This window comes from Danio rerio, chromosome 12, assembly GCF_052040795.2.
Source record: "Danio rerio strain M-AB ecotype USA chromosome 12, GRCz13ab, whole genome shotgun sequence".
Taxonomy (NCBI): Eukaryota; Metazoa; Chordata; class Actinopteri; order Cypriniformes; family Danionidae; genus Danio; species Danio rerio.
In genome coordinates this window covers 45,708,816-45,725,000 of record NC_141032.1, presented here as the reverse complement: position 1 = coordinate 45,725,000, position 16,185 = coordinate 45,708,816, and the positions used below count along the sequence as shown (strand labels likewise).

The 16,185-nt window shown below is 36.7% G+C and overlaps 2 protein-coding genes across 5 annotated transcripts in view; both read right to left on the bottom strand.

Moving 5' to 3' along the window:
• The window catches only part of LOC141376869 (uncharacterized), a 601,238-nt gene that overhangs the window by 176,447 nt on the left and 408,606 nt on the right, over positions 1 to 16,185 (bottom strand). The gene's annotated exons all lie outside the window — the stretch shown is intronic.
• LOC137496842 (uncharacterized) overlaps positions 1 to 16,185 on the bottom strand; it is a 145,382-nt gene that overhangs the window by 128,624 nt on the left and 573 nt on the right. The window lies entirely within an intron of this gene.

Below are 16,185 nucleotides of genomic sequence, written 5' to 3'. Positions count from 1 at the left end.
GGTGGGGTGGGGGGTTACTTTTAGCTTAGCTTAGCATAGATCATTGAATTGGATTAGACCATTAGCATCTCGCTCAAATAGTTTTGAAATTATCCTATTTAAGGCTTGAAATATAATGGACTAAGTTACTATTTTGTAGGCTGATATGGCTAGGAACCTTCACCCTAATAATCAAGCTGAAAACAGTCCCCAGCACAATGTTTTTACTTGCGTTTACTTTTACCTTAGGACAGATCACTGAATGGAATTAGACAATTACCATCTCAATCAAATAGTTCTGATAATTAGCTTAGCTTAGCATAGATCATTGAGTCAGATTAGACCGTTAGCATCTTGCTCAAATAGTTTTTATAATAATCCCATTTAAAGCTTAAAAATTTCTGTAATTACATCATGTACTAAGTTACTATTTTCTGGGCTGATACGGCTAGGAACTACTCTCATTTTAGCTTATTAATCAAGCTGAAAATATTCCCCAGAACCAAGCTTTTTTTTACTTGTGTTTACTTTTACCTTAGCATAGATCATTGAATCTGATTAGACCATTAGCATCTCGCTCAAATAGTTTTGATAATTAGCTTATTTAAAGCTTGAAACCTTTGCAATCACATCATGTACTAAGTAACTATTGTTTTGACTAGATATTTTTCAAAACATTTCTATAGACCTTTTTCTTGGCTGCTGCATGGAGGGCGCCATAGCGACTAGCGTCTTCCGGTAGAATGTTTAGAACTTCCGTTTACAGCGTTTACAACTGGTTATTTGTGCCCCCAAAATGGGTTTCAATAGCGTTTTGAGTGGATTACGGACTGTTTTTGTGACAAAACTTTGAAAGGTGTGTTTTAAAGCCCTTGTAATCTGTCAGATGTGGTTCAAGCACTAGAGAAAAACGTTCTCCTAGTTAACGTCTGAAATACAGTGTGTGTGTGTTTCCCCGGCCTGTCAGCTTTTAGCTCAGCGTCTCTTTAATACACGCACATGCGCTCTCTCACACGCACACGCACAGGCAATATTTCACAGCATCATAGAGCAAACCAGATTACTGGCATGAAACTTAACAGGTATTTCATGCAATTCACAATAATGATCAATAAAAGTCTTTTATTATTTTTATTCTAGCCAAAATAAAACAACTAAGACTTAAATTTTCCAGAAGAAAAATATTATAGGAAATACTGTAAAACAAATCCTTGCTCTGTTAAGCATCATTTGGAAGATATATGAGAAAGAAAAAAAGTTCAAAGGAGGGCAAATCATTTTGACTTCAACTATACATCCAGTTTTACCATGACACCATCACTGGTCATCTCAGGTTCAATATCTCCACTTCTCTAACTGCTAAAGATGATCTGCACCTGCTTTCTCTCTTCACTCATTGTGTCTGAAGATAAAGGAACTGACGCTATGCTAAGAATATTCTCAGTAACCCACAGAACTCCACACGTGGCTGATGAGGATGTATCGTGGCCCCGGGCATCATTTTCCACAGGCCCAGAGGCAGTGATAGACCTGCTCCTCACGGGTTCAGAAGTTCACAGTCATGTCTGCAGGCCGTGTGCCAGTCCTGGCATGTGCGTCTCTAATTGCACATCATTGGCATAATGGTATGCAGAAACACGCAGACTGGAGACGTACAGGAAACACACATGCGGAGGCGACACGCTTCACTCTCAAACAAACAATTAACAGGCTTTTGCATCCATGCTAAATATGCATTGAATATAATTCACAGATGCATATTCATATTGATGGAATAATACATTTTATGCAAAGTAGGAGCTTTTTTTGTCACTCCTAAAACAAAGGCTTAATGCACAACAGTTGATTGAATGTAATATTTAATAAGTGTATTTATGTGCATCACAAGTGATTTATGACATTATAGTAAAACAACATTAAAGACTTTTATTTTGTCTCGCTAAGGCTGTAGTTAGTCAGTCCCTCCAGGTTTTCATGGGACTTTTCTGATTTTTGCAGAGTTTGCTGCAGTTTTTTTTAAGATTTCTGGAGAAAGTCTTGTTTTAATTCGGCTAGAATAAAAGTAGTTTTTAATTTTTTAAACACCATTTTAAGGAAAAAATTATTAGCCCCTTTAAGCTATATATTTTTTGATAGTCTACAGAATGAACTATCGTTATACAATAACTTGCCTTATTACCCAAACCTGCCTGGTTAACCTAGTTAAGCATTTAAGGGCCTACTCACACTATGCTATCCGAACATTGCCCAGGCCCGTTTCCCGGATCGTTTGAAAAGAGTGAGTGTGCTGAATTGGGCTCAGGCACAGTTCACTTGGCCGGCCCTGGCCTGGTTGGAAGAGGTGGGCCTGAGCGCGGTTCACTTGGGCAAAGCCCGAAACTGAAAGCGAGACGTGACTTTTAAGGGGCTGTTTCATATGGATTTATTAATCATTTTTACTGTTCAATGAACGCAAACTGCCGTAGATTTTTAAAGACGCAAACCCCTCACTGCACTACAGCTCCGCACCTTCAGCAGACCTCCTCATTCCTGCAGTACGAGGGCTTTATGATTTTTTATGAGCTCCAAAAGTGGCGGATCTGTTCGGCGAAATATCTGACTGCCAGTCACCGCATCCCTAAGGACTGTTTGGCGAAATAGTTGACTGCATATCAAACGACTGAAACGATATAACTAGAGAAATCTCCTCTGTGCTGAGCGAGAGCGCTTACTGAACAGCGCAGCATCGATGACGCAAGCATGCCCAGGTATGCTTGTAGTGTGAGTGCGGGCCGTCAGGGGAGACGGGAGGGGGGACAAGCGTGTTTTGGCCTGGTTCGAGGCAACTGTACATAGTGTGAGTATGGCCTAAATGTCACTTTAAGCTGTGTCTTGAAAAATATCTAGTCAAATATTATTTACTGTCATCATGGCAAAGATAAAATAAAAAGGAAAGGGCTACATTTAACACAACAAACCTGATATAACACCTGAAAAACAAACACCCAATACAATACAGCAAGTTCACCCAGGAAGCCTAACTGAAGATGAGTCAGCTTGCGGCAATTAGGATGTAAATCCATACCACCTGGAGGAAAATGATTACAGGTTAAAAAAAAAAAGAGCGGAAGAGGAAGTAATAAGAACGGTACGAGGAGAGCACTGAAAACAGTGGTCGAATGAGTTGGCTCTGGAAGTGTCGAGAAGTGTAAGCGCCAAAAAGTGGCTAAAAGCGAAGTTGCAAAAGTCTACCGGTGGTGATCGGATCCAGTGAAGAGTGCAGTTAAAGCGTTTTGGGGAGACGTTTTGGCTGAGATGGTGGATTTAGCCGTCGCCGTCGCCCGAGATCATGTGCGGTGTCTACAACAAAGGGAGCTGAGTGACGTCGCTCTACATAGACGCGGGCTGTAGGTGATTTTCCTCTAGTTCACCGGTTTCAGGTACTTTACACTTCGACAACAAACAAGGAAAACAAAACGTTACCGTTACAAGCTCACACTGCAGAAGAGTTTCAAGAGGAGAATAAAACATGCCCTGTGACTGAGCGAAGGCACAGGACACCAAAACCAAGATAACACAAATGATCACAATGAGAGACCTGCCATTCGCTTTTGTAGAGAACCCTGAAATTCTTAATTTTATAGAGCACGTAGAACCTCTATTTGAAATGCCATCTGGCACTATTTCACCAAGAATGCCAGCCCTTTATAAGAAGATTTTGGACAAACTACACTGTAAAACCAGCCTGATCTCACGAGAAAACGTAAGTATTTTACGTTTTGGCAGTTTAGTGGCTAATTCGTACGAGTTCAGTCGTAAGAAAATGTACGATTTAAAAAAGGAGGAGTGGCACTTAACCCCACCCCTAAACCCAACCGTCATTGGGGGATACGCAAATCGTACTAAAATGTAAGAATTAGATCGTACGAATTAGCCACTAACTGAAAAAGTTACGAATTGCCGTGAGATTGTGTTGGTAAAACCAAACAGTCAACTTTATCAAATGAAATGAGTGTAGTCAACTTACAGTTTACTGAAAGTTAACTCTACTCATTTGACAAGAGTTTTGAACTCAGTGTTGAAGGTAACGAGTTAACTAAATACCTTATTACTTCAACTTAAATGGAACAAGTTCACAGTACTCATATAGATTTTTTTTTTAAGTCAAATGGTTTGTAGCAATTGTTTTCCTCAAACAGATCTGTGCACACACATTATAATGAAAGCATCTGACTGCTTTCCTAACTGTTTGTGCTCATTAAGGACATAATTACTTGTGCTTGAAAAAAAACCCCCACCAAGATCAACATCTTTAGATATTATTATTAGTTATGTGTATATCTGTTTAAACATGCAACCAAAACCCTAACTTTTGCACTGCTTCAAATCTCGAGTACAGAATCTGTTTGTGTAACAGCGTCTGTTTATCACTATGGAGCGCGTCAGCTGAAAGTCATGCAGGGCTATGGCTGTTTTGAGGACTGGGTTTTTATGTTTATTTCAAAGTGTTTTCAAGTCTAAAAAAAGTGAAAACACAGAACAGACTCGCATTTAAGAGCAAGGGGCGGCCCCTGGTGGTTCGGTGGTATGGGTTGTATAAAAGGAGGCTCGACACTTTAACTGTTTATTTGCCACCCTTCAGAGAAAGACGAAAAATATGGTAGAAATACGGAAAGATACCTTTATGGGATGATAGCAGGATAGAACTGTAAAATAGGGGAGAATCCTGGAAAAACAGGAGGGTTGACAAGTATGCCGTGATATATGCCATAGTTTTATTAGTTATATTAGTTTATGTTGGTTATGTGACGGATGTTATGTTCCCTATCTCTCTCTCTCGTTAACATGCTTAAATATGTGTGCCATACGACAATATAAAAGCTTTTTGAGCCCTTGTGTATGAGATTTAAGGTTTGGGACTCTGCTAAAGTCTGTTCCGAAGTGAAAGCGTCAGACTAGACGGCACTGATAGGTAAAAATCCGATCTACCGGCTTACACTGCAGACACAAGGGCACAGATCCGATTCATATCGGATAAATCCAGAAAAAAACAAACAAAAAACGCTCTGGGGTAAGCTCAAATATTTGGTCGGTGCTCTTTGGGTAAGGGATTCATCAAAACAGCAACAAGAATCAGTCCAAGGCACTCGAATAAAGTGAAAATTTTAAAAAGCCTTTATTCACATGGCTAAATCTCTAAAAACCTACGCGTTTTGGCAGAAGTCTGCCTTCATCAGGGTAACAGTGATCAGGTGCGTCTAGAGTCTCTTTTGAGTACTACGGTCACATGACTCATTTAATCATCTCAAATGGCACTCAAATAATTTAATAAGCAAAGTCTACTATCATCATAAATTCGGCATAGATACACAAACCACACTTGCATATATGGGAAAAGAGAGAGAGAAAAGAAAATGGAAAATACATATATATATATATATACAAACACATACATCAATGTATAATGATAATCTGTAAAGCATCTATAGAAAAACTCATTCATTCATTTATTTTCTTGTCGGCTGGTGAATGGTGAGTGCCCTTTGAGATGTTTAAATGAGTCATGTGACCGTAGTACTCAAAAGAGACTCTAGACGCACCTGATCACTGTTACCCTGATGAAGGCAGACTTCTGCCGAAACGCGTAGGTTTTTAGAGATTTAGCCATGTGAATAAAGGCTTTTTAAATTTTTCATATCGGACAAATTTCCATATATGAACAAGGCCTGAATCTGATTTAAGTCAATCAGAATCCATGTGATGTTTTCCTGCTCACTCGTACATGGGCCATACAGTATACGATCTGTGCCACATGGGGGGAGCTGAGTAACTTGAACCATGCAGTGTAAATGCGCCCTAAATTTTACGTTATGTTTATGTGCATTTTATGTTTAATCTACTTAAAAAAACTAAGTTAACTTCATTCCGTCATGTTGTCTTAACACAAATGGAAAAACGATTGTGTGGAACCCAGCATTTGGTATAAACATCAAAAACAGATGCATATAACTCGTAGTAGGCAAAGTGATTTGTAAGTAAACTTTTCAAGTGCTCCAACTCTAATGTCTTTTACTTTTCCTTCTTCATTCCAGCACGATATGCCCTAATAATAACATTTCAACTCGACTCGAGTAGAAAATCCTATTATCAATTACGGATGTCACCACGGGATGGAGCGGCTACGAGGCGCGTGCTCGCGGCTCGAAAATTAGCTGGAGCGCTTCCTCTCGGCCCGGAGGATTATCCGTAATCCCCGCGCCTCCTCTCACTTACCCACATCACTCCCTCTACAGCCGGGGCAAATTGTTTTCACGCTCCGGCCCCGCGCTCGCTGCTAAAGACCTGCCTTTTCATCCAATAACATCAAAACAATAGGCGGAGGAAAGGCTAGCATCTGCCATTAGCGGCAAATTGTCTCCAGCATTTCTCTGGGACCCGCTGCTGCCTTTCATTTTGCTTCTCCCCCTCTGATGGAAGTTACGTGCCACTTTTTTCGGCTTGAAAGGAAAGGAGGGAGGAAAACAGCAGATTATTGATTCGCCTCTGACGAGGAGACCAACCTAAAAGCCCCGATGAATTGTCACTCATTATTGAAATTACTGAACACTAATTAAACTGGCAGCTGAACTCCCAGCAGGCGCGGCTCATCTGAAGCTGGAATTCAGCTCGCTGGACGGAGAGAGAGAGAGAGGGAGAGAAGAGAGAGAGAGAGAGAGAGAGAGAGAGAGAGAGAGAGAGAGAGAGAGACTGAGCCGTTGCATGGGTGTTAATGAGATCGGATTTTCTTCTTCAATCAGGCCCTCTTTACATGCGCTCCAGTGTGAGTTTGTGAGCTTCAAGTAAAGGTAGAAGCACTCTCAGAATGGATGTCGCGTATAGGAAACACCAACATTGAAAGGGGGAATATTGTATCCCTTTTCATAAGATGTAAAACCACTGACAAAAAGCACTGACACTTTTCTCTGTTTTAATGTTCTGCTGTATATTATTGACATTTCTGGTATTGCTTTGGCATTGTTTGCTTTTTAGTTGTGTTGTAGAATTGTTTTTTACTGTTGTAAAGCACTTTGGTCAACCTTGGTTGTAGTGGATAGATGAATGAGTGGGTAGTTGAGTGGGTGGATGGATGGATGGTAAACATGATGATGAATGAATGGATGGAAAACATAATCATGATGAATGAAAAAAAACAGAATAGATGATCGGATGGATGGATGGAAAAACAATAGATGAATAAATGGATGGATGGATGGATGATAGGAAAACAGAATGTATATAGATGTATGGATAAACAGAATGGATGAATTAATAGTTGGATGAATGATAGGAAAAACAGAATGGATGGATGGATGGTTGGAAAAACAGAATGGGTGAATGGATGGAAAAACAGAATGGATGAATAGATGGAAAAACAGAATGGATGAATAGATGGATGGAAAAACAGAATGGATGGATGAATGGGAATAAAACAATAGATGGGTGGATGGGAACACAGAATGAATGGATGAAAAAACAGAATGAACTGATGGATGGGAAATGAAAATTGATGGATGGATGAATGGAAAAACAAATGGATGGATGGAAAATCAAAATGTATGGATGGATGAAAAAGGAATGGATGGATGGATGGATGGATGGAAGGATGGATGAATGGATGCGAAAACAGAATGGATGGATGAATTGACCACAAATGAAAAACAAGAAATTATTCCTAATTTAAAACATTGAAGGGCACTTTGTTTTAGGAACAACTGCATTAAATGAACAATAAATGTTGGGAAAAATATGATGAATTATCATAAAAAATACCAATCAATCAAAAAATAAATAATATTTATGTATTAACAAACAAACCAATGTCCTTAAGATTAAGCTTTACACACACTGGAAAATGTTTTAAAATATCATCATAGAGGGTGGCACGGTGGCTTAATGGTTAGCACTGTCACCTCACAGCAAGAAGGTCACTGGTTCGAGTACTGGCTGGACCAGTTGGCATTCTTGTGTGGTGTTTGCATGTTCTCCCCGAGTTGGCGTGGGTTTCCTCCGGGTGCTCTGGTTTTACCCTGCAGTCCAAAGACATGCGCTATAGGGTAAACTTAATTTCTCCGTAGTGTATGTGTGTGTGTGCGTGTGTAAATGTGTATAGGTGTTTCCCAATACTGGGTTGCAGCTGGAAGGGCATCCGTTGGCGGCTCATTTAGCTGTGGCAACCTCTGAAATAAAGACTAATCTAAAGGAAAATTAATGAATAAATAGTCATAAATTTTAAATATGTGGTTTTGAAAAAAATTGTGTACAAATTTAATAAATAATAATAATTGTAATATATAAAATATGTTTTTAATAATAATAAAATAAAAATATATATATTAAAAAAAAACACACACACACATACATATAAATATATATATATATATATATATATATATATATATATATATATATATATATATATATATATATATATATATATATATATATATATATATATATATACATATATATATATATATATATATATATATATATATATATATATTATATAGTTTATTTATAGTTTATATAGTTTATATATAAACTTAACTGTTTATATTAAATCCTATATAGTAATCATTTTTTGTTCTTCTGTAAAAGGGTCCACATGGCCCTGCCTGAAAAGCCCAGTTCTCCTCCACATGATGCAGTGCAGTCCTTCATGTACAAACGAGAGCTAAAACGCAGTCAAAACCTTTGCTGTAAGGAATAAGATGAAGACGACGTGAGCAGATCACCAGTGAAGGGGCCAAAACTCAACCACGTTCAACAATAACCAGCTCGCCGTTTTCAAGTGTCACCTGTGCTCTCTCTCTTGGCCAGACATGATGGCGCTTTTTTCCACCGCATCCCTGCAGGAAAATGCCCTTCAGAATAAACGCACGCTTTTACGCCGCTATTTGAAGACGGCTTTCCTGAGAGATTCCTCTCCAGTTCAATTCTCCAGAAATGTAGCTCCTTCACCCCGGTAAATAGCACTACACTCGAGCCGTCTGGCAGCAGTCCATATTTATTAGAAATCTTGACTTTCGGGGTGTTTTCGCTGCCTTTTTTCCCCCTTGTTTTGAAAATCAACAAACAGAAAGCTGGCAATGTGTGGCTCATTTTATCAAATGGTACACAGCTTGGTAATGGTCTCCCCAGACGATTCCAGCTAATCTATGCTGATGACCACAGGGACGCCGATGATTGTCATGTTAGGAGGGAAGAAAAAAAAGAAAAAAAAAATCAGAACAATCATGTTGCGTCAGTTCTACCATTAAAAGACTTGCTTCTCTGCAAATTTCTGCACGCAGTAATTAATACTCTGGGGCTTGCCTTCACCAGACTGCTACTCCAGGCAACGAGATGCCACTCACCTGATAATTATTTTAGGAAACCATGCACAACTGAATGTGATTGACAAATGCAACATTGCTGTAATTGCCTGAAGCGTACAGAGAGTGTGAGTGAGAGAAAGAGAGAGGGAGAACAGAGTTAATGGCGTTCTGTCAAATGAAAGCAAACTAAAGAGGACGAGCTGCAGATCTCGTCATCTTCTCCAACACATGTGGACACTTACAGGTGTCGGGTCAGATGCATTTGCCACTTCTGATCGCATCTGCTCAGGGTTTGAAACTAAAGCCATGCTTGTCAATGCTTTAAAAACACAGCACAGGCTGTGCTACAGGTTTGAGATTTCAAGAAGCTGCTGTGCCTGTTTAGTGGAGTAATTACTTTTCTAACCTTTTCTTGCATGTTGACATTACAGCGGACTGATTCTAAATGGCATCTTAAGCAAACAGGCTGTTCTGCTACATCCAAACTCCCAATAATAGTAGTTATTCACTCAAAAAAATAAATAAATAAATAAATAAATAAAATAAATATAAACAAATACAAAATAAAAAAAACAAAAAATGTATATTAGTGGTGGGCCGTTATCGGCATTAATGTGCTGCGTTAACGCGAGACTCTTTTCGCGCGATCAAAAATTATTGCTGTTAATCTATTCTCAAAGTTGGGTTGGGAGCTGGGTCTGTTCTACGTAAGATGACTTTCACCTTGATATTTTAGCGCGGATGTATACCTGACCGGTGAGCCGTCTGACAAAAAAGTGCCCTTCTGAATCAATTCAGCTGGATGCCCTTCTGGATCCTTCACTTACTTCGAAGACTCTATTTACTACATTTACCAGGACATCTGTAATCTAGTTATTTGCTTTAATAGATAATAATATTATTAAGGTGTTTATGTGAAGTGCTTTCATGTAAGAGTTTCTTGTAATTTTGGCTGACTTTAACTGCAGATCGGCTTTTCACTCATATGAACATTTCATTCATGCCGTATGACAAACTGGGGTATTAGATGCAAATAAGGAGTAAGGACTGGTGAGAGAGTTATGAAATTTAATAACGCATGCCAAAATGGAAAGAAAAAATGTCCGTATTTCACATTAATCATTAAAATTATTGATAAAGTTCAATAATGCCACTAATATCTGCATACTCTACAGCTTAACTCCATTTCTGTTTAGTTCATTTATGACTTTATTAAGGTCATCAAAAATCGCGGTTTCGAGCTTATGTAGGCCTACAGTTCAAAATTCATTCTTAACTTAATAAACAGTTAACACGCACAACAGTTAAACACAAGTACATGTCATTGAACATCATTTATTTTCATCACCAATTATCGTAGTAGAACAGTTTCTCAAGCAGTTTGTGATGCATTTTGAAAACTGGAGATGAGCCTCTGGTCTAATGCGCCACCTGGCTTGAGAGACCCATTCTCTCAATAGTCATTACTTGGGTAGCACACGTACTCTGAATGCCTTCGACAAAATTCAATAAATAAATATACATATACATGTATATATACATACATACATACATACATACATGTGTATATATATATATGTGTATATATATATATATATATATATATATATATATATATATATATATATATATATATATATGTATATATATATACACATGTATGTATATGTATATATATTTATGTATATGTATATTTATTTAATATTGACAGCGCAATTTAAATTATTCCTGGGGACATTTCAGTAGTCTGTGGATAATAGTGAGGAGGCGTACCCTCGGTCCATGCTAAATCTATGCGACTGGCTTAAAGAAAACACCACTATACGCAAAAATAGTCAAAATGTGAATTAAAAGGATAACATTTTCATTTGATGAGAAAAATACAGTGTGTAAACAATCATGGAAACACATATACTGAATAAATTCGAGAAATAGTTAAATTCGCAAATGTTTTATGTGATATTCCAACACAATTTCGCACAGTTCGTAACTTTGATTTAGTGGCTAAATCGTATAAATTTGTACAATATAATTTGTGCAATTTAGTATGATTTGCTCATCCCACAAGGGCTGTTGGGTTTAGGGGTGGGGTTGGGTGCCACGCCTCCTTTTAATGATTGTACATTTCTGTACAACTGAGCAGCTATAAATTCCTACAAATTAGCCACTCAACTGACAAAATTTAGTTCATTCTTATACACAAACTCTTGACCTGGCATACAGAAGGCATTATTTTTAGTCATGTTTGCTGATCTTTGTGAACAGGGATCATATTGACAGCAAAAAAAAACAAAAAAAAAAAAACAAGATAAACTAAATACGATTATTCATATTAATACATCATGAAAAAGTGTACAAACAATTTTTCCTGGAAAAGCGTTGTTCATTTCATTACACAAAACATCTACAGTCATTAATAGCGGGACAACAATATGCTTTATGCAACGCATTTGAAGGGAGCTATTATACAAAACATTTTTATAAGGGGTTTAAACACAGTTGTATGGCAACAGTCATGTGAATATAACCAGTTTCTAGTGGTAAAGATTGATTAATTTTATTTATTAAAATCACACTTGATAAAAACAGTCTGCAGAAACACTTTGATTGACATTCTCCTTTAGTACGTGTCATCAGAAGGGGAAAGCCCCGCCCATTAGTGACCATCTCTCCCTCACTAGCATAGGATGCAAGTCTTGTTTTTGAATCTGCCACTATGCTTTTGAAAAGAGCACAATCTCATTTGAATGTAAAGTGACAGTCTCTAAAATGGCACAATAAGGATCAAAGCCTATAAGCGCTGTTTCCAAAGAGTTCTAAAACATTATTTGTGGGGTATTTTGAGCTGAAACTTTACATTCACGCTCAGCACAATGTTTCGCTATTCACTGATCAACAAAGCATCTTGCTGAAAACCTGCTTAGCTTGTAAATCAGCCGAAGCACTGAAAGATGCAGTGGAGTTTGCATCGAGTGTATGGAAAGATAACGTGTGTTTGAAGCAGCGCTGGTCTCCGCCTCTGTCCGTTCGTTGGTCTGAAGTCTGTTAACAAGCCAGAGTCAAGCTCTTCATCTGGAGCTTCACCATCGGGAGCAGAGCAATGCAAGCCTGGTCTGAAACATCCAGAAAAACTGGGCTTCCTCCATCCGGAGCATTAGGGAAAACGGCCAAAGTGCATAAATCCATTTTAATGATGGCTGGGAAGTGATTTGATCATGACATGCATATTCTGGAGGTATAGAAGGGCGTACGGCAGGAAGCAGATTAAGGGGAGGCGGTTATTTATTTATTTATTCTTTGGCCTATTACTACAAAAGGAGCAAAGCAGATTATAAGACATAAAACATATATTTGCTTGTCTATAAACGCTTGTCTATATTTTATACAAAACAGGAATAAAATAGCTCATTCAACACTTTTTTAGGTGTAAGCACGCAAACAAATAAAACCAGAACTAATAAAGTGTATGCATAAGCACAAAAAAAAAAAAATCAAATAAGACAAAACTAAAAAATAAGCAAAAGACTCATTTCATTTCCCACTTTCATAAGCTAAGAATTTATTTCTGAATTTTTATGGACAGATTTGCCAATATATATCATCAATTTGCCATTAAAAAGTACAAATGTTATTTAGTGAAACTGTAAAAAATTATCGCAATTTTAACAGTAAAAGATGCTTATAAAATCCATAACCTGGTTAACAGTATTTTTTTATATACCGTTATAAACCGTATATATAGTATACAGTTGAAGTCAGAATTATTAGCCCCCCTTTGATTTGTTTTCTTCTTCTTCTTTTTTTTTTTATATTTCCCAATGTTCAGTGTGTGTCTGATGATATTTTCTTCTTTTGGAGAAAGTCTTTATACATTTTATTTTTGTTTAGTTTTTATCATTTATTTTAAACATTTTAGGGTCAAAATTATTAGCTATTTTAAGCTATATATTTTTTCGATAGTTTACAGAACAAACCAACAACATACTATACCTTGCCTAATAACCTGCCTAGTTAACCTAATTAACCTAGTTAGGCCTTTAAATGTCGCTGTTAGATCTATAGAAATGTCTCGAAAAATATCTAGTTAAATAATATTTACTGTCATCATGGCAAAGATAAAACAAATCAGTTATTAGAGATGAGTTATTAAAACTATTATGTTTAAAAATGTGTTAAAAAAAACTTTCTCTCCGTTAAAAAGAAATTGGGGAAAAATAAACAGGGGCCTAATAATTCAAGGGGGCTAATAATTCTGACTTCAACTGTATATATTAGTGTAAGTTGACATGTACTTGCAAAGTTTCTTACATTCAGCTTAATGTCTGTTGAAGGAGCATCAGCAGATATTAAGCAGACGGTCTACTAATACTCAAATGGACCATCAAAATAAAGTGATACCAAAAAAATCTCTTAACTTTTTACATTCATGTCAGTGAGTCGCAAGAAGCAGTGAACATGAACAAACTAGTCAACCAAGTGATTCTATTGCCTAAAGGTCTTTCACCCACATGTAGGTAGACATCACCCACTGAGTTACTGTATGTTTTAGGGTCAAACCTTTTCAACTTACAAGCAAAACTTTTTAGCTCGCAAAAAACACTTGTACTTGTAAGCAAAGCAAATACTTTAGATCCACAAAAGGTGACAGCAGGACAGCAAATTTCACAAGTGCGTAATGAAAGTGGTGTTAAATGCATAAAAAGGCAAAAAAAAAAAAAAAAAATTGGTAAAGCAAATAATTGTATTATTTAGTTTATTTTACTTTATGTTGTTAATTTTCTTTCAGCTTAGTCCCTTTATTCATCAGGGGTCACCACAGCAGAATGAACCGCCAACTTATCCAGCATATATTTTACACAGCGGATGCCATTCCAGCTGCAACCCAGTACTGGGAAACATCCATACACACTCATACACTACGGCCAATTTAGCTCATTCAGTTCAGCTGGTGGATGTGCTTGGACTGTGGGGGAAACCCATGCCAACACAGGGAGAACATGCAAACTCCATTTAAAAATGCCAACTGACCCAGCCGGGACTCGAACCAGTGACCTTCTTGCTGTGAGGTGACAGTGCTAACCACTGAGCCACCGTGCCGCCCCACTTAGTTTTTAATAAAATGTACAGTGGTTATCCAATCCACTTGTCAATATTTTAATTGACAAAATTCAAATAAAGTGTTTTTATTAAGTAAATATGCAAAAGAATAAATATGCAAATAAATGATTAAAAAATATGAGTTTATATTAAATTATTATGTATTTAAACAGTCCATGACCATAATCTCATCATAGTCAAGCGCTCAGCCATATTGAATCTGCAGATGCCAGTACTGTGTGACTGAGGGTGGTAATGACATCATCACCCACGGTGACTGCTACAGATTTGTTCCTGGCTGTATTTCATCAAGAGCCACTCATTACTCGCTCTTCTGCATGTTTTACTGTGTGTGAGGTGTGTGAGTGTGTGTTCTGACGGTTAATGAGCGTCTCTCAAACACACACTCCTGCTCGTGTGTTTAATCACAGAGATGAGAGAGCGCAAGAACATCAGCATCACTTTATTACAAGACTTCGTTTCATCCACACCGTCAGTCTGAAAGTCTAGGAGGTAAAAAAACCTGCCAATTACGTTTCTCCTCCTTACAGTTTCCCGCTAATTCTCTTCATCCACTGTAGACTCCTGCTGCCTGGCTTCTGAAGAGCGTTCATTTAAACTCGCTGTATAAAACTAGACGGACACTTCTGACTGTGAGCGAGAGACTGACCGACAGACTACCTAAAGTTTTACTGATTAAAGGTTGCTCAGTAATACTTTTTTTTTTTTTTAGTCAAATGTTATTTCTGAGTTTTTGTAAAAGTTCTGATGAGAAAATTGAACAGGTTAATAACACTGTTTCCAGTTTTCAGTGTGAATGCACCACTTACACTATTTGTAATGGCATTGAATAGTGTATAAGTATGCAAACTGGGATGCACCTCTTTATTTCGCAGAGCGTAGGGACATACAGTAATAAAAGTTCTACTAAAAATGACGTTGATGATGGAGATGAAGTTGACAAAGAGCAAAAATAGAATAATATTAATTAACAATAAAGAAAAACTAAAGAAATCTGCAGTGTACTGGCCTATAAAACACTATTAAAATAAATAAATAAATAAAATACACACACATATATATATATATATATATATATATATATATATATATATATATATATATATATATATATATATAAAACACAAAAAAATTAAATAAAAAATACATATATATATATATATATATATATAATTTTTTAATATATATATATATATATATATATATATATATATATATATATATGTATGTATATATATATATATATATATATATATATATATATATATATATATATATATTTTTTTTTTTTTTTTTAAATTGAGGGCACAAATTACTTGCAAAAAAGAGCTCACCTCCATACACTGCAATCAGAAATAGAGGTAAAGTTGCTTTTATATTAGGATATTCAGACATTCTCCTTAATAATATAATTTCAGAAAAGGATTCTTTGCAAATTCTAAATAGGGAAATCATATTAGCAGCCAATGACTATCAAAGTACAACATTGTTTAAAGTCTATTAGATAGTGCTATGGGTTTTAAAGTCATACTTGCATGCTAATTCTGACCGAATATTTAAATTAGCATGGTAAACAACTAACAAGAGATAGTTAAATGAACGAATGCTCAAATATATAACTAACATTACCTCAATCAATCACAACACACGTGCAAAACTATATAAATAATCTAAAGATCCAGTATAACTAAATATTAAAAACACAGGACTTTCCTTTATTTACTGCAAAACACACACAAACAAAAACATACTA